At 36.4% G+C, this 19,536-nt stretch overlaps 1 pseudogene; it reads right to left on the bottom strand.

Annotated features, from left to right (window-relative positions):
* Nucleotides 1–2,827: 2,827 nt before the first annotated feature.
* Nucleotides 2,828–3,811, bottom strand: LOC149149983 (putative galactinol--sucrose galactosyltransferase 2 pseudogene; annotated as a pseudogene).
* Nucleotides 3,812–19,536: the final 15,725 nt, after the last annotated feature.

The following is a 19,536-nucleotide window of genomic DNA, read 5'->3' as shown; positions in this document are numbered from 1 at the left end:
CCAGCTCCATGGAGGTGCCAAGAACTGCAGATCTTTGGGAGAGCAGATAGTGCCTTCGTCCATTGGGCTATGGAGTCATTATTTCGACAAACAATACAGACTTTGACGCATTTATTGACTGAAACTTGACTCAAACCGCCTCAATTGTGAAACTGAAATGACTGAAAAACTGACTCAACAAACTGTACTCAAAAATACTAAGACCTGAACTTAAAACTTAAAGCTTGGTGGCAGTACATGGCCACCCGTGTTTCTTACAAGGCAATATACGATCAAACTATTTCAAAATTCCAATGTAACCAATCAAGCAGATGCCTTCTTGATTGATTCTCCTGATCAAATCTCCTGGTCAACAGTAGATACTTGTAACTGGGCATCCAAAAAGCTAATTGTCCCTGATCTCCTTCATCACCGAATATTGCAATAAACACCTTCACTGCCAACTGCAACAGATTTTCCATTGGGTCTAGAAAAACATGAAGATTTACCTCCTGCTGAAGAAACAAGGGGTCCATTTCTTGTGATGTTGATCTCTTTTCACAAATAAGAGTATTATCGTGGTCCTCAAAAAATTCAAAACATGAAACATAGGAAGAAGAATCTAAAATGGCATCCTGAATGGTCTGATCTTCGGTAGTCTGAACATCTTGCAGGTTATCTTCATATGATATGACAACCAGATTCTCATTACATTCATTAATCATAAGAAAAAAAACTTTAGATGTTTCGTGAAACTCAAGCATGACATTTCTATCATCTATCATAAATTCATCCAGAGAAACTTTTTCACCTACTTGAACAAAGATATCCTCTTGTTGTTCATGAATTGACTGGATTACCTCGTTAGGAAGGTTGTGTTCTGATGAGATGAGGGCAGTTAGGTCTGTAACTCTGTCTTCTTCATTTGAGGCAGCCTCAACAATGCAATTCTCTTCTATGAGATCCGGAACAACATGTTTTTCCTCATCACAATCTGTCTCTCGATTTGGTTTATCATCATCATTTTCTTAGATTGGAACATCATTTTCCTACGTATCCTCATTTATTTCAACCAGATCTGAAATAAAACTTCTTCTTTCATCATTTTCAACCATATGGAAATCTTCAACCTGCTAATTTTGATCCTGCTGCAAAGTTTCCTCTAAGAGTTATGTAGGCTGCTGAAATGGATTTTCATACAGGGTTTCCATGATTTCTCCATCCATTAAGTCATCACGCCCATAAAAATTCTCAAGATCTTCAATAAAACTATGAACATGGCTACAACAGTCCTGAACTAAAGCAAAGGATGGATACGATTCTTTATACCTTTCAAAGAATATCGTATGAAAATATTTTAAACAATGAATAGAAGCAGGTGGCAAACTTTCATACCACGATCGAGCTTCGTCTTCGAGAGTAGCCATAAACATTTTCATCAAACAGTCTTCAGGAAAATTGATCTTTAATTTATGCACATGAATGTGAAATTTCACCAGATGAAGAGCAGCATCATCATCTTCCACATTTCTGAACATAAGCAAATTCTGAAGCCAATCCACCTTGGGCATTTTATTCGGAAAACCTGGGATGTAATCTCAGCTCATGGGAGCGTATCTTCTTGCAACCCGCTCCATTTCAAAATCTCAAAGCTACTAATCTCTCTGCAGTGGAGTCACCATGAAGGATTGATTGCTGGATTCTTCAGTGAATGGAGTCGCTAGGTGAATGATTTTATCCTTCTTATGTTCGATCGCTGTTCACCATCAACAATCAGCTCTGAACTTGAGATATGTACTGGGGTAAAACAATCTTCAAGAAAACCATTTTCTTCCCCATCGGATTTGCCACTATGTTAGAGCCAAAATATGCCTTAGGCTGAAGGAAGGTAGGATTCAAGATAATACCATACCACGCTTAGCCTCGTAGCTAGCCCAACGAGGACAGGAGAGGGCTCTCTCCAGGTCTATCTCGGCTAAAGATATCCAATAGAGCCTAAGATGACCCAAATGCAAAACTGATAATGATTTTAGGCTAGTAAACTGATATGAAATAGTTAATTCAATAAATGACTGAGTTTTTGGGCTCTATGGGACAAGGATAGCATGAGTAGAGATTTAACCAAAGGCACAGGATATTTCATAAGGTGAGATAGGCATGAGGTTTAGCAATCAAATTGAATTTAAATGGGGTGAAAAGACTGTTTAAGGAAGCTGAAAAGGGCATTAATGTATGAATCCTTTCCAGGAATAAGAAAACACATAAAGTCTGAACACTTCCTCAAGGCAGAGCAATGACTGAATTCTACCTTTGTCACTTAAAAGTATTCGGCTGGAAACGATCATGAATGAATGGCAAAACATAACAAAGACATATGAAACATAAAGGAAGAAACACATGCTAAATTCATACCGCAAGAATCTTATAAATCAGAGCTGCACCATTTAATTAATCATCTGTCAAAACCGTACAATGATAGTGTTGGGTTTTTTCCTCCCACACTTTTCCTCAGAACTCTCCTTCCTCAACAAATGATTTACAATAATAAAAGGAAAACTCAGAGATGGGAAAACAAATTGATGAAAATAAGGAGCCGTTTCAACTAAAATTACAAGAATAGAAAAAGTCATTCATTTGCTCTAAAAACAGAACATCGTTCCCCTTGAATTCCTCTGATGGCCAATTGAAAGACCAAAACTAGAGCGCAGATCAATTTGAATTGTTAACTGAAGTCATAAATAGGAAATCAAATCCTATTCTTCTGCTGTGGTAGGTATTCTCCATTTAATTTGGCTTTCAGTTTTTGACTTTACGCCTTCCATCTGCCATTTGAATGAAAACCAACCTTTCAATAAAAACACCTTTGAACGAAGACTTTGCCAGAAAATCCATCGGCGACATGAATTTGATTGCCATAAGAATGCCGAAATTCCACCTGTACATCTACAGTTCTGTAATAATCCACGGTCCAAGCTGCAATTTCTCCTTTAATACCAGCGAACATATATGCACTAACAGTTCCTCCAGAGTTGAACATTTTGATCAGTCCAATGGGAGCAAAAGAGATGCCGTTGGCTAACCTCTTCAGAGGAACAACTGCAAAAACTTCATACTCCCGTGCTTTAAGAGTAATCGGTAAACCTGCACCTTTAGAAAGACAGACAAGCTCTTCCCCTCTATGAGAGTATACAATGGAATCATCGTCCCAATTTTCATCTGCAATCTTTGGTAAATAATCTACATCCATTGAGCGAATGGCACCAGAAATAGCTTTGGGTTGGGAATTGTGAACCAGGTTCTTTTTGTCAACCCTGCACCACCGACACCTTGACAATTGAAGACACAGAGAACTCCAGTATGCTTGTTCAATTTCCAAAATTTTTAGGAGGTTTGTCCCATCACGAGCTGGATCAATAAACAAGCGATTTCTTGTAGGCTTTCCTGAAAGCTGTGCTCGTAGTAAGGATCCATCTGGAAGAAGGATATTTTTGAACAAGTCAAAATCATGTTTACCAGGTTTGTCACTGACATAAATTGAGCACCCCCCAACAGCTCGGGCAGCAGCATGGTATTCGCCCGTTGGATGAAGACTATGAAACATATCCCAATCAGGTTGCATAAACACTCCAGTAGCATGCCAAACATAAATATGCTTTAAATTATGGGGCTTCTTTACTTCTGTAACAATGCGTCTAAGGCCCAAAGCGGGATCCTCTTGTCTCTGCCTAGTCTTTCCATCTTTTTGAAACTTGTAATTCTTTGTCATATGTGTCAACTGATTTGCAAAATTTGTTGAACTACCAACTGGAGGAGGCTTTGCATTAGGGTCCATTTCAACAGATTTCCAGCCATCATCAAGAATCAGAAACTTTGGAGGTGAAAGATTATTTGAATTTGAAAAATCACAAAACGTTGATGAGTTCCGGGCTGGAGGGCTCAACGCGCCGCGCGCAGACCCAATGCGCCGTGTTGGTTTGGTGCGTCGTGCCCTTGGTAATTTACACTGCAAATTTTCGCCCAATGCGTTGCGCGCATTCTATGCGCTGCGCCTACTTTGTGTGCGCCGCGCTCCAACTTTTAACACAGTCACGGCCTTTCAAACTGCAGTTTGTTCTTCAACCTCCAAATTCTACTTTGCTATAAGATTTTATGAATGTAACTTGACACAAATGATTTATATAAATTGGAGAAATATCTTGCAAGAGTTGGATTTGATTTTTTTTTTTCTTCCTCCCAAAACCCATTTTGTAATGTTTTTCATTTTGGCACTTTATCATTTAATGAAACTTCTGTCCTTTGGCTTTCTCACTGACTTTCTGAGTTTTGAGCTGATGAACTTGGTTGTTTTTATAGGGATATTGGTGTTGATGTTTGGCAAAGGAAAACCAGAGCCTGCTTTGAAAACTCCATGGCAGAAAAAATACATGATTATTACAAAAAATGAATTCGACAATTTCTTATTCAAAACAGAGTTTTGAACAAGAAATGTCCTCGAATGTGTTTGATGATGAACTTTTGAACTAAGAACCTCTTCGAAAACCATCCTCATGGCCTGCGGGCATTATTCGACATGTTTGAAGACGAACCACTAGACCTAGACTCTGAAAATAACACTTTTTTACCAAAATAGCATAATGACTATGAATGACTGAAATGAACTTTGATGAACATAGAGAAATTTTGACTAGCCCAGGCAGGTACAAGCATGAGGGAAGCAAGAACTCCAAACCCTTTCGTTAGACAATGGCATGCCCCTAGCGAAATGCATCGAAGTGAGTTGTGCGAGACACCTAAAAATGAATTGCAAAAGGAGAAATGATCTCTGACAGAGGGCTGTAAGGACCAACTCTAACAACCCCAATGAAGTTCGATGTGATCAGGGAATCCCCCTCTATATTCCTTTTCAATGAGGATCCAGGATACCCTTTTGTCCTGTGCTCCCACGTAGTGAGAGTCCATGTAGATAAACTTTCCGATGGTGTTGCCAATGTCAGCAAGTGCCTATTTGGTCCATAATTCCAGAGGGAGTCCTGGTAATTTTACCCATACGAGCTTGTTGGAGGGTGTATTACGAAGGGGATTGTACCCGATGTACCACTTATGGAGGGAAATGAAACTTTTTCCATGAATCCATGGGATGGCTACAATTTTCTCCAAGTCTTCCTGAGTGAGAAAGTGAAAGTTGTACCATCCCTTTAGAAGCCTAGCAACCGTAGACATGTACACTAACATCGATTTTTGTTTCTTATCAATCCATTTACATGTTTCAGAGTCTTCCATCTCTGAGAAATACCATCTACCAACTAAGGCATGTTTTTGGAGACTTGTAATACAGTCCGCCATGGTATCACTATCCAAAGCAAAAGTCGGAGGAGGAGGAGTGGTTTTAATGGAGCGATGTTTAGAACGTCCATGTTGAAATGCAAGTCCGCCACCAAATTGATCAGAAGGCCTCTCAGCAACATTTGGCATGCTGTCGTCACCCAAGATAGTGCACCATGCATTAAGTGAGTGTGGATTGCTTTGGCTGACATGGATATCAGCACCAATCCGACGAGATTTGGCCTCCATAGTGGCACAAATGAGAGAATAGGTGGCAGAAACGTCAGAAGGATAATCCACCATGAATTAATTTTAGGGTATGAAATGGCGTATAAGTTAGAGGATTCTAACATCTTTTCAAAGAATTTTAGGGCTGACGTTATGGAAAGGAGAAAGTCTGACGTTATTAACTATACAATCCCTTGGGATCACCAAGTTCTGAAAAAATAGGCAATGCAGGAGGGGCACAGGTACAAATTTATATGGAACCTTGTGTCCGAACGCCGCCGATTGACAATCCAGAATGGGAATTTTATTAAAAAATTGACAAAAGTAATGATACTGTGGATATGGCCTGATGTGGAAATAAATAGGTGTCTTGAGATGAGTGTAGATGACACGTATAGAATAAGTGTTATAAATGATATGCGCTGTCAGATGTGGCCGGAATCCCACATCTCCCGCTGGGAAAGTTGAAGCCGCCCGGGAAAGTCTGAAACCAGCGGAAAATTGAGAGGGCCGAGAAGGAACAGGACCAATAAAGGTGGCGAGCTATGGCAGGGTTCTGTGACGATGAGGAAATGAAGAAAACTAACAGAAGTATGATAGAGCTAAGAGAGAAGGAATGTCAATGATAGTCCATTAAAACAAGGTTTAATGCAACTAGAACAATGAATTTTAGCATCTAGAGTTCAAACAGTAGCGGTAGCACCGCTTACAGACAAACCATAAATTACATAACTGAAACCCGCACTTTATAGGGGTTAGAGATAATTAAGAAGTTGGAAAGCTTGAGCCATGACGGGAAATGACAGTCGAATTGATTAATAGATAAACAGTATGCGAGAAAACCTGTTAAACTGTCTTTTAAATTTTGTAATCCCCATGACATATGGAAATGGGGGGATAAATGTAAGCCCCTAAAGCCAAGAACTTAACTATATGCACAAGGAAAAACAGTGTTATTCCAGACAATCCAGTAAAATTACAATGATCATTGAATAAGATATTATACCTAGAATGAGCATTTAGAGTGAAAATCAACTTAAAAACGATTCAATTCTCAGTCAGTTCAGGAAATTGATGAAAATTGTTCTGTAAGTTTAGCCCAAATACTGCAGCATTATTTAATTATCCAACAAAACGGACCAGAAATTTAACCCCATAAACATATTTAACATGCAGAAATACCTATGTATTAGGCTTAATATTTGATGATGGGGACATACCTGTTTAGTGTACACCCGCACTGAAACTTTGTGTCTGCCCTACCCAAACGTTGGAGTCTCCGTAGATAATTACAACTTTGACCTACCCTTCCCAAGCCTCCATTCTGTCGCAGCACGTAGAGACTTCGGAATTTTGGTCACTAATTACACCGCTGATCCATCCAATGATCACAGAAAGGGAGGTATAACTACATCTTTTGTATGGAATAAGGACACATTTTCGGGCACAGTAATTTGACTATTGTTTTTGTTCAAACTTGAATTTATATTTTTTATTAAAAAAACATAATTTTTTAATCAATAATTTTATTTAAATTAAATATAATATATATATTTAATTTAAAATTAGCAAAATATTTATATAATCTATTTATTTGTATGGAAAGTTAATTGAGTTTAGTTTGAGTTGTTTGGCGGAATAGTTGTTATTCTCCCTACTGAGGTTCTCTTGTAAGTTAACATATTATTGACACTCTAGAATATAGTAACCATGTTGTGTTCTTAAGTTAGTCTATACTAAATGCCCAAAATTTGAGGTTCTCTTGTAAGTTAACATATTATTGACACTCTAGAATATAGTAACCATGTTGTGTTCTTAAGTTAGTCTATACTAAATGCCCAAAATTTTATTGGCCCTCAGGTTCTCTTGTAAGTTAACATATTATTGACACTCTAGAATATAGTAACCATGTTGTGTTCTTAAGTTAGTCTATACTAAATGCCCAAAATTTTATTGCCCCAAGGGTTAGCTCAAGTATTCTATACCCAAGAAGTGAATTACACATTTTACTACTCAGTAATGTGTGATTATGTGCTCAATTTGTAGTTGACATGTGTTCCTCCTAAGATAAAAATAAAATATTCTCTATATAGGAAAGCAATGTCGACTATAATAGAAAACTAAAATGAATACACATGTTTAATTAGTTTTAATTAAAAGCATTACAAAAAATCAATAATATCACCCTCACTATTCTCACTCAATCTTTTGTTAATATTACAACTCAATGTGGTAAATTATTTCACTCACACTTAGTCATAAATAAAATATTTCAACATTACTTAACATAATTTGTTATCTAACTTTAAAAAGAAATAAAATAATTAGAAGTAAAAAGAAGTGTGAATAAAATATTTAAACCTTATACATTTCTAAAATATTTCACAAAAGGATTTAAATAAATTATTTGAAGATCTATGTTAACTAATTTATGTAGATATCAATTTTATATATATCTATATATAGAAAGAAAATATTATAATGTTGTACATAATAAAATATTCAATGTCTAAAGAAAAATGTAATTAAAAGTTGCAAAATAAAATAAAAAATATCAAATACTTCATAATAAGGAGGTGTAATTCATTCAATTCTTAATATAAAAATAATATGTGACATTTAAAAATATTTATAATAATAAACACATTTAATTTCTACTCATAAAATATTCTAATACCCAAGATCAAGTAATATTGACATATACTTAAAAATATGTTAATAACAAAAAAATTAATGTGGACAATATAGTCTATAGATAAAATGTCTCAATACACATACTATGCAAAATACTTTAATCTCAACTATGTATATATTATATATTGTTTACATTTTTTTTGTATATGTCCTATAAAGAAACAACGGAAACTAAATTTTAAGAGTAAATTTTTTGAAGTAGTCTCACTATTTTTCATTTTGATATTTTTTAGGTATATAGATATTTTTTTGCCAATTTTCCGTGAAATGCAATAATTTTTTTTATACTAACAAGTTTAATATAACATTCAAAAGTACAATTTAAACAATGAGGAAAAACACATTCTATATATAGAGAGAGAACCAAATTCATTGGGATCCATAAAATACTGAGACAGACACAATTTTTTTCATATTTTACATTCTAAAAGAGGATTGCACCTGAAGAGATTTATCCCTCTTGCAACATGCTAAATCTGTAATTAAGATATATCTATACTAATATAATAAATTTTCATCAACAAAAAATATGATAAAATCCTTCTTATATTAAAATTTCTTAGTTCAAACACACTCTTTTCTATTGTACAATTTGAAAGCATTTTGATATTAGGAGGAATCACCTATAACTTACAACAACCCTTACAATCCATATATTTGAGATCTTTGAGTTTTCGATTTCATATGGAAATGATTCTAAATGACAACATCCATTGAGATCCAAAAATATGAGATTTTTGAGATCTCTAATTTCACATGGAAATGATTTTAACCATTTACATCCCTTGAGGTGTAAAAATTGATTGTTTAAAATATTGTCAATGCTTGAATGCACATCATCAATTTTAGTATAATTCAACTAAGAAATTCAAGTTGTTTTTGTTTTGTTTTTTGTTTGTTTGTTTTGTTTTGTTTGTTTGTTTTTTTTTTCTTAAGGAAATAAAAAACCAACAACTTTTTATTAATTAAAAATATGTTTACATAAGCATGCATATAACATATGTTCCAGTATAATCCCAGTTACATATGATTGATAACAATATATAGGGTGCAAAAACCCCTCAAAGAAACCTCGAAAGGAGCACAATATATACCCTAACAACGACCATCCACACATCATTCTAGCACTGCCAGAAGATGCTCCAACCGACAAGATGTGAAAATGAGGATTCGGTGTATAAAACCCTAGGGTTGACAAGCACCATAACACATCACAAAGAGATTTAAAAAATTTGGGCATGCACGCACAGCCAAATAAAACCCCAAGGAATGCAGGCCCGCAAAAATCCCAAGTGGGAGCTATAAACGATGTGAAAGGTGGTCTAACCACAAATAAAAAATGATTGAAACCCCAGCAACCGACGCCGGAAGCAACACTAGGGATAATGACCCCATAAAATATCTTGTAGTATCAACACCCAACATAGGAATGAGATAATGAAAAACAAGTGACAAGACCTGACAAATCCCATGGCCACGACCAAACAGTCATATCGATGAACTTTCACCAAAGAAAGCTACAACGATGAAAACTAGAAATAGGGCAGTAATGATCCTAAGAAGTAAAGACATAATAAGAAAAACCGTAGCGAAGTCTTGAACCCTGATGCGAACAAAGCTTCCACATTGCCACATGTATGACAACTACAAAGGAAGGGGGTGTAGTCAAGCAAGGCAGGCCAATACATAGGAACATGAGAGTCGAGTAGACAAGGTTCTCCACATGACCATCCCATCTACAACGACAGTAACTGGAAACAGGGCAACAGTGACCCCGAGTAGTAGAAGACACATTGAGAAGAACTGTAACAAAGTTCTGAATCCCAACCAATATAGAGCTTCTACATTGACAATGACGACAAAAATAATAGAGGATGAGGGCACAATCGAAAAAGTTGGGCCAAGATGCAAGAACAAGAGTCCAAGTAGGCCAGGGTTCATTGTTCAACCCTCCCTCCCTCAACGATCGCTCTCCACAAATTGCACCCTTGGTGGTTAGCCCTTACCTGTTTTCCTTAGCAACGAGAAAATTGAAGAACTAAAATTCAAATTGTTTTAGTTTCCACAATGATCTTGGCAATAATTTTACCCCATGTCACCTAAATATAACACCCTGAGAGACACAAGGTTAAGGAAGACTGCTTCCGAAATCACTTCCAATTCAAATTTGCATACCAAAGTTAGAGTCACTAGTTCTGGATATCTCAACTCCTTTGTTGGGAGAGATGTAGTATCACTACCAAAAAGTGAGAGCCATGTGCAATTATCGCAATAGAAGGATCTTGCATCTAAAGGGGCTAGAAACATTATGGCAGAGGTAAAATATATAAATACAAAGATATATAGAATTGATTAACAGGAAAATCTACATATTGTATATATATTAAAGATAAAATATAAATATATGTTAAAATATAAATATAAATATTTTATTTATTATATATAAATATTTTAATAATAAGTAAAGTTATATTTCTTATATAATATATATACATATTTCCAAAAGGATATTCACCATCCTTGAACATTTTTAAATTCTATATATTTTGTAGCAAAAGATACTTTAATATAAATTTTATATTGTAAGACACAAAATATTAATAGTTTTTGGTTTAAAGATGTTATTTGAGAGAATGTATACATATTAGAGTTAAACAAAATCAAAGTAGACAAAACAAATTTAGCAAAACTCAAGAAAGTATCAGGAACAATGTTTGTTTTTTATGTTGAAAACATGCTTTAAACCATTGGAATGTGAATGTTGTTGTTGCCAACACCTTTTTTGACAATTATGGTGGGGTTGGCGATGACGTTTGGAAGATAATTCATCATATTGCTCATCTAAAGAGCTTATTTCCTAGCATGTAAGCTTATTAATTTGGTGTTCTAGTGCATTGGGATGATCCATCTATGATTTTAGAATGTGAGTGTATTAAATTATTGTTCTAGTGTATATAGAGGACTCATTTTTGAAATTATAGCAAACTCAATAGCCTTTAGCAATAGGAAGAGAAATAAATGACCAAACTCTTCCACATGAAGATACAAGTAATTAAGATACATATTGATGCTCTTTGGCTCAAGTCACATGCAAATCTCATTTCAGTAAAGCTAGTAAACAAATTTGCATTGGAAGTTCGTGATCATCCAAGCATTAGGTTTAGTAAATAAGGAAGCATAGTTAAAGGTAAAAAAGAAAAATGCGAAATTATATTAGTTATCTATGTTTATTTTATTAATGAGGTAGAATTAGATGTAGTTCCCTTTGATGTATGTGGAGTGGTGTTTGGAATTCCCTACATGTACATGTAATATGCAATCTTCATGTGCATAGCCAACAGTACTAGCTCGCAAATGATGGAAAATCGTTCACCATCAATGTGCACAAAGGAAAGTTAAAATTTTCACCAGTAAATGTCAACCAAGCCAAGAAAATGATCATTTATGGCAAGAAGTTTGTTTTATTGTTTTTAAGAGAGAATCATCTTGTATAAGAGTCAACAAGAGAAAAGGCATCGTTGGAGGGGTGTACTAAGAAACATAAAAAACAACTGGAAGAGTTTCTATAGGCTTACAGGGATGTGTTCTAGGAGCCTAAAGGGCTACCACCCAAGGGGGAAGCAGATCATAAGATCCAAATATTTCAACGGTTCCCTCACTAAACATTGGGTTGAATAGTTAGTCTGTTATACAAGAAAGTGAGGTGAAGAAATAGTTGCAAAAACTACTAGAATGGGGTGTCATTCGACTAAGTACACCGCCATGTGGGTCAACTATCATCATAGTTCCAAAAAGAATGGGACATGGTGGATGTGTATTAATTACATTGCATTCAAGAAAATCACACTCAAGAATAGGTACCCCCTACCCAAGATTGATGATTTGTCGAATTAGTTGTAGTAAGTGAAATACTTCACCAAGGTGGACTTAAAGTCTAGATATCACCAATTTTGAGTAAGAGAATAAGATACTTGGAATAAAACCTTCAAAACTAGGCAAGCTTTGTATGAGTGGGTAGTCAAGCCATTTGGCCAATGCAATGTACCAACTATGTTTATGAGGATAATGAATTATATGACGCACCATTTTATAGATTCATTTGTTATTTTCTATTTGGATTATATACAGGTATATAATGCTACCTAGGAGGAGAACATATCACCTGTGACGTAACTATTGGAGACATTAAATAAGCACCAATTTCTAGAGAATATCAAGAAGTGTGAGCTTTCACAGTAGTCTCTAGTGTATCTAGAGTATGTGATAGGTGGAGGAGAGACAAAAATAGATCCCATCAAGATGGAGGCCATCATAAAACGGTTCATGCCTACTAATGTTTCTAAGGTTAGGAGTTTTGTTGGGGCGACACAATACTTGAGGAAATTCATAGCCTAATTTTTAGCGATAGCAACATCACTCCATGCCATAATAATAAGTGGCGAGAGTTTCCAATAGGGAAAGGGTCAACAAAGGGCCTTTGATGAGTTAGAAGAAGATTAGTCAAGAACTAGTTCTTTCACTACTAAACTTGGATAAGCCCTTTCAAGTGGAGATAGATGTTGGTAAGTATGTTATGGGAGTGATCTTGATGTGGGGAGGAAGGCTTGTATGCTACCATTCTAAATTATTTCATGGGGTAGTTGTTAACTACCCTACTTATGATAAGGAGGTTTATCCCATGGCGCAATCTGTGAAGAGGTGCAAGCATTATCTAATGGATAAGGAGACAATATATCACCAACCACTACAGTACTTGCAGGCACAAAGTATGTTAGATGGTAGAGGATATAGTTTTGCAAAAGAAACTAAGAACTACAAGATAAGGACAGAATGAACTTTAACAAATTGGGTTGAAAGGAAAACTTCTAGGTAAAGCTAAATGGCACACCCGAGAGAAGGTGGAGTAAAAATTTCCTTACCTCATTCGTTGGAAGCATTTTAGGACTAAAAGTCCCAAAAAATGGGGAGTGATTCATATTTGATAATTGTATTTTTATTCATCCATCTCAATTATTTTAGGGCGCAAAAAGTAGAGGAATCATCTCATAGGACCATTTTTATTTGCGAAACGCAATTTGGGAAATTACGATCTAAAATATTCTGGGAGAAATTGGAGGCATCAAAGAGTGTTTTTTAGGGGGTAAAACTTTGACACTTTAGTGCTACACTCTTTTCTCCTATTCTACACACAAATACCTTTCCAACAATGCGAGAATGAACTTAGTTGGAGTCCATATGGAAAATTTATGCCACTCGGAAGTTGACCTTCTTGTTTTTGCCAACATAATTCGAGGGGATTCCATGTCATCCCCATTTATTCATGGAAAATGTGATAGACATGTGATAATAATGAATAAGACTCTAGAATAGTCCATATTGTAACTCTGGTTAAGAGTTGAGGAAGTCAAACCTAACTACTACTTGGCTATTAGGTTATGTTATAAATGGGCCACTAGGAGGAAAAGGGGTTCCATTCTTTTCGAGTGCATTTTGTTGCATAGACAAATAGAGTAACTAAGAGGGATAGGGAGAGAGCACACATAGAGTATTTTTTCATTTTGTTAGCCCAAAGGCCACATGCCTTCTTTGTACTTGCATCCATTTTCTATTCAAATAAAGAGAGCGAAGCAACCTCACCTTCCAAGTGAGTTTTCTCCCAAAAGGGTTTACCAAGATATATTTTGTGTCAATTGCAGTTTATGAGTTTTTATTTCATTGTTCTCTATTTTTCGTAATTATAATTAGCATGCATACACAATAATCAATAATTTACATATCTAGAAACGTAAAGAGAATTAAACCCTTGTGGTGTAGATTTCAGGTTTTTAAGTACAATTTATGAGATTTATTGTGATGAATTGTTGAGTGGAATGTCCACAATAATTTACAAGTCACATATGAAACAATAGGAAATAAAAGTGGATAATGATGTAGGAAAGGAAAAGGATGAAGTGACAGAAGATGGAAAAATAAATAAATAGAAGCATGGTTAACGATGTAGAAGAAAACGAAGTGAGTTATAAATAAAAGTATTTTGTGTGTGGGTTGAGAGGTATATACAATAAATACTTGAAGGAATACATTCCTAAGAAATAGTTATTGGATAATGTCATTTAATAATGATATTGGCTAAAGATTAAAAACTTTTAAAATTGTGTGTACCTAAGTCAATAAAGTTTGTGGTAAAAAACCACTAATGTAAAATACTTTTCATCATGTGTTATTATGGTAAGCATAAACTAAAAGAGGATGTCAGATCATTAAGAGAGAAACTCTATGTCGGTAGAACCACCGATTTGATGTAGTCTACACCTAACAGAGTCATTGATCTTAGTCAGGAAGCATTCAGGTAGATTTCAAATAATGAAAAAGGGGCTTGTGTAGGAATAAAATGATCATTGAGGATACGAAAAAGAAGAGATAACTATGAGGAAAAAAATTGCAAGAGATAGAGGGCCCATGGATGTGTGTCTATGAAGAGTTTTTGTTCCTAGGGAGTATGATGTAGGAGCATCGACATCAAGGTTACAATTGAGTCAGGAACCCAGGAGATTGAGGATGATGAAAATGAGAGTGGTGATATAGAGTAACATGGATATGTATGCAAAATGTTGATGGAATAATGGTTGATGAAGCATGTATAAGAAGAAGTTTTCTAGAGATTTAGAAAAAGTTGTTTTAGAGTATGATATCTTGTTTCAAGAACCTAAAGGTCTGCCACCGAAAAAGGAAATAGTACATGATATTATTTTTCAACAAGATGCTCCATTGCCTAACATTGGAATGTACAGGTTGTCCACTTTAGAGACTGCTGAAATCAAGAAGCAGGTGCAAGAGTTGCTCGAGAAGGGGTTCATCAAACCTAGCACATCACCATGTGGGTCACCAATCGTTTTGGTGAGAAAGAAAGATGGCTCGTGGAGAATGTGCATTGATTACCAAGCACTAAATAAGATAACAATAAAAAATCATTATCCCCTTCCTCGCATAGATGATCTTTTAGATCAATTGAAAGAAGCTGTTTACTTTTCCAAGTTAGACTTGCATAGTGGATATCATCAGGTCAGAGTGGCAGAACAAGATGCATGGAAGACTGCTTTCAAAACAAAGCAGGGATTGTATGAGTGCCTGGTTATGCCTTTTGGATTAAATAATGCTCCTGCTACTTTCATGAGATTAATGAATGATGTACTCAGACCTTTTCTTGATGATTTTGTTATTGTGTATCTGGATGACATTCTGATATTTAGCAAAACATGGGAAGAACATTTAAAGCATGTTAAGCAGACACTAGATGTTTTGAAAAGAGAAAAAATTTATGTTAAACTCTCAAAATGTGAATTTGGAAAAACATCTCTGAATTATTTGGGACGTATAGTAGGGGTGCTGAATTGAAGATAGATCCCTCTAAAGTGGTAATCATTATGAACTGGCCTAAACCCAAATCTTCTATAGAAGTTAGAAGCTTCTTAGGAGCAACACAATATTGGAGAAAGTTCATTTCTAACTTTTCCTTAATTGTAGCTCCCTTACATGCTTTAACAAGATTGAACAAGGTGTTTCAATGGGGAGGCAAACAGCAGAAAGCCTTTGACACCTTGAAAGAAAAGATTAGTACAACACCTGTACTAGCACTACCTGATCTTCAAAGACCATTTGAGATCTAAATGGATGTTAGTGACTATGCCATGGGAGTAGTGTTGGCACTGCATGGTAAACTCATATGTTATCATTCTAAGACATTTAATTATGCAGTATTTATCTATCCTACATATGATAAAGAATTGTATGCATTATTGCAGAGTGTGAAAAAGTGGAAACATTACTTAATGGGCAATGAGACAGTAATACATATTGATCATCAACCACTTCAATATCTACACTCCCAAACTAAGTTGCAGCAATCAAGGCACTATCGATGGATGGGTTTTCTACAACAGTTTCATTTAGTCATCAGATATAAAAAGGGCATATGCAATAAAGTTTCAGATATGTTATCTAGACCCATTATAAATGCATCTACTATACTTAAGCATAATTCTGTGTTACATGAGAGCTACATTGAACAATATGCTCAAGATATAGATTTCAAAGATGTATATGCAACTTTAAGTCAAGGCAAACGAGTATAAGAACTAGATTGTACAGGGCCAACTACTATATCATTGTGGGAAGCTATGCATTCCACAAACTGAAATAGTAAAGATAATTCGAGAAGCACACACTTCTCTAATATCAGGTCACTTTGGGGTAAGTAAAACAGTTGCACAACTGCAAACATTTTGTTATTGGCCAAAAATGAATGAGACAGTTTCTAGATATGTAAGAGGGTGTACTATGTGTGCTAAAAGCAAGCCCAACAATAGAAAACTATGCTTGTACACTCCATTACCAGTTCCTTCTCACCCTTGGGAAAGTGTTTCCATGGATTTTGTTGGAGGACCGCCTAAATCTAGGAAAAGTCATGATTATTTGTATGTTGTTGTGGATAAGTTCAACAAAATGTGTATTTTTACACCTTGTAATAAATAGATTACAGCCGAACAAACTGAAAAATTGTTCTTTCAACATGTATGGGTTCATTTTGGATTACCTACTTCTATTGTATCTGATCGAGACACCCAATTTGTGGGGATTTTTTGGTCAAGTTTGTGGGAACTGATGGACACCAAGCTGAAGAAAAGCATAGCTTTTCATCCACAAATTGATGGCCAGAAAACAATAGTTAACAAGACAGTGATCTAGTTACTCAGGGGATATTGTAGCAAGCATCCTAAGCTTTGGGATGAACATTTATGTTATGTGCAGCATGCTTACAACAGAGCCAAACATTCTTCTACACAGAGATCTCCTTTTGAGACCTGTTTTGGTTTCACACCAAGGTCACCTTTGGATTTTTTCTTTGGTAAAGACACCACAGTTGAGGGACACAGTGATGTGGACAAAGAAACTAGGTTCATTGAACAAATCCAAGAGATCCACCAGGAAGTATAAGAACAGTTGGAAAAGAGCCAGGCCAAATACAAGGCAAGGCATGACAAGCATTGGATGGAGCATAGTTTCCAAGTCGGAGACCAAGTCTGGCTATACATCAAAAAGGACAAAATGCAAGGTGAAGGTAAAAAGCTAAAGCCTATTAGGTATGGACCTTTCAAGATACTTGAGAAAATTGGTGAGAATGCTTTTCGCCTTGATCTACCAGCTTACACGCACATCTACTCAGTCGTAAATGCAGATTGCTTAAGGTTATTTGAACCTTCACTAATTGAGGATCCCGAAGAGGAGAGTCAATTTCCTTCTATTAATGACCTGTTACTTGAATATATTAACGAATTGCAGGAAGACACAGTTCTGGATAGGAAGGTGAGGACGACGCGTAGGGGAGATGTTGAGTACCTTAGAATTGGGATCAAGGGTTCAAAGCTGAGTAGTGCAAAGTGGATAGAGATTGGACAAGTGAGACAATTGTACCCTCACTTAGTTGATGCTTAAAAACCAACTTTTGGTGGTCCAAAAGCTTTTTTAGTGGGAATGCCATGATCCAAATTGGATCCATGAAAATTATCAAAGTGCTATGACTAAATCAAATCAGGACAGTCTTCAAAAACTTGTGGACAATGAGCTATCAGGAAGGACCTCTGGACGTTGGCAGTTTGTAGCCAGCAAGGAATGATGAGGACCTCAGTAAAAGTGCACTGATCGAGGCCGATGGACACTACGCAGGGTGCAAACTAGTAGTTAGGAAGTCCAGATCGAAAAATGGAGGCCGTTTCTGATGCGTGATTAGGGAAAACCCCTGGAAATTGAAAGGCCCCGCGCGCTTAGTCACAAGGAAATCCTAAAACCATGGGAAAACCACTAAAATGAAATGCGGGTCCCGCGCTCCAAAATCGGTGGAATATCAGAGGCGTTTTGGGCGGTAAGCGGAATTGTCGGGAGACCTAATGATGCCATACAGCGAACGATGTGTGTCCGATGGATGAGAGAGAAAACTGCCTCTCATTGTGGGCTAACGTCCGAGCAAGTAAACCACGTGATATGAGCGATAACTGTAGGATTTGGAGGCCCCAGATCTAACGGCGGAGATTACGCCCGATGGGAAACCAGATCTGGAGGGAGAATTAAGTGATGGCATATAAAAGTCTGAAGTCCAATTTGACCGCTGAGTTGGTGGATGAATCATTACACAGAGTAACTGAAATACCAAACCATTTGAGGAAGAGATGGCGCAGTTTGTGAGAGGACAAGTGGCCACTTCCCTATGAGACGTTACATAGTGGCGATGATGCAGAGGCAGGGAACTCCAAGCAAACAACAACAGGCAATCTGAAGGGGCGGAAGAGGAAACAAATGGTCATGAGACATATTAGCTTCAATCCATGAGCAAATAGAGAATAAAGATAAGCGAGACAGAAGAGGAGAAGGAAGCATTGTCAAAAAGAAGAGAACAGTGAAGAAGGAGATAGAAGAGACAGAAGCAGATGCAGACAGTCGAGCTGACCTCCAGAGCTAAGGCAACATCAAGTAGGCAGAAGGCTTGAGAGGTTCAAGCAATCCCTATGGGGATATCTGTCGGGAACTGAGTACCAAATTGGACTCATCCCATCAAGACTAGTTGAGGTCGAGACTTGGTAAGGAAGAGTCCGTGCACTCTAGTGGCTTGGGGGATCCAAGTACCACCCTACTAAGCATCATCTATTTCAGGAGACTCAATTTGAGCTCCTCGTTGTAAAAACACTAATTTAAGACACAATAAAAGAAGGCCACCACTGAAAGCTGGACTGGAGAAGTAGCCCAAGAGGATTGGGTGAACTCCTTATTAATTTGTTGTGTTTTTATATTTGTTTACTGTGTTTCTCTTACTGTTTTCCATTTTCCCGTGTCTATGTATTTTTCAATCTTATCGATCCGTTACCTAAGATAACATAGACACACACTAGCACATGAGTCTGTAATACCTTCATTCATTAATTAATTAACTGAGGTCACTCACGAGTGATTTTCAGATCAACAGGTAAAACAGGATTGCAGAAAAAAGGGTTTACATATTGAAGGAAGAAGATGGAGGTAGCAAAAGGTATAAAGCTAGACTTGTGGTGGAGGGGTTTGCACAGAAAAAGGTTATAGATTTTGATGAGATATTTTCTCGTATTGTTAAATTGACTTCAATTAGAACTATTTTAAGTCTAGTAGTAGCTGAAGATTTGCATCTTGAGCAGCTAGATGTAAAGACAACCTTTCTCCGTGGGGATTTGGAGGAAGAGATATACATACAACATGTTAACACTCAGGTTGTTCCCTTTGACTCCAAAG

The sequence above is a fragment of the Pinus tabuliformis genome, chromosome 9 (genome assembly GCF_031772625.1).
Source record: "Pinus tabuliformis cultivar Carrire ecotype Pingquan chromosome 9, CPIR1, whole genome shotgun sequence".
Classification (NCBI taxonomy): Eukaryota; Viridiplantae; Streptophyta; class Pinopsida; order Pinales; family Pinaceae; genus Pinus; species Pinus tabuliformis.
This window is presented reverse-complemented; position numbering and strand designations above follow the sequence as displayed.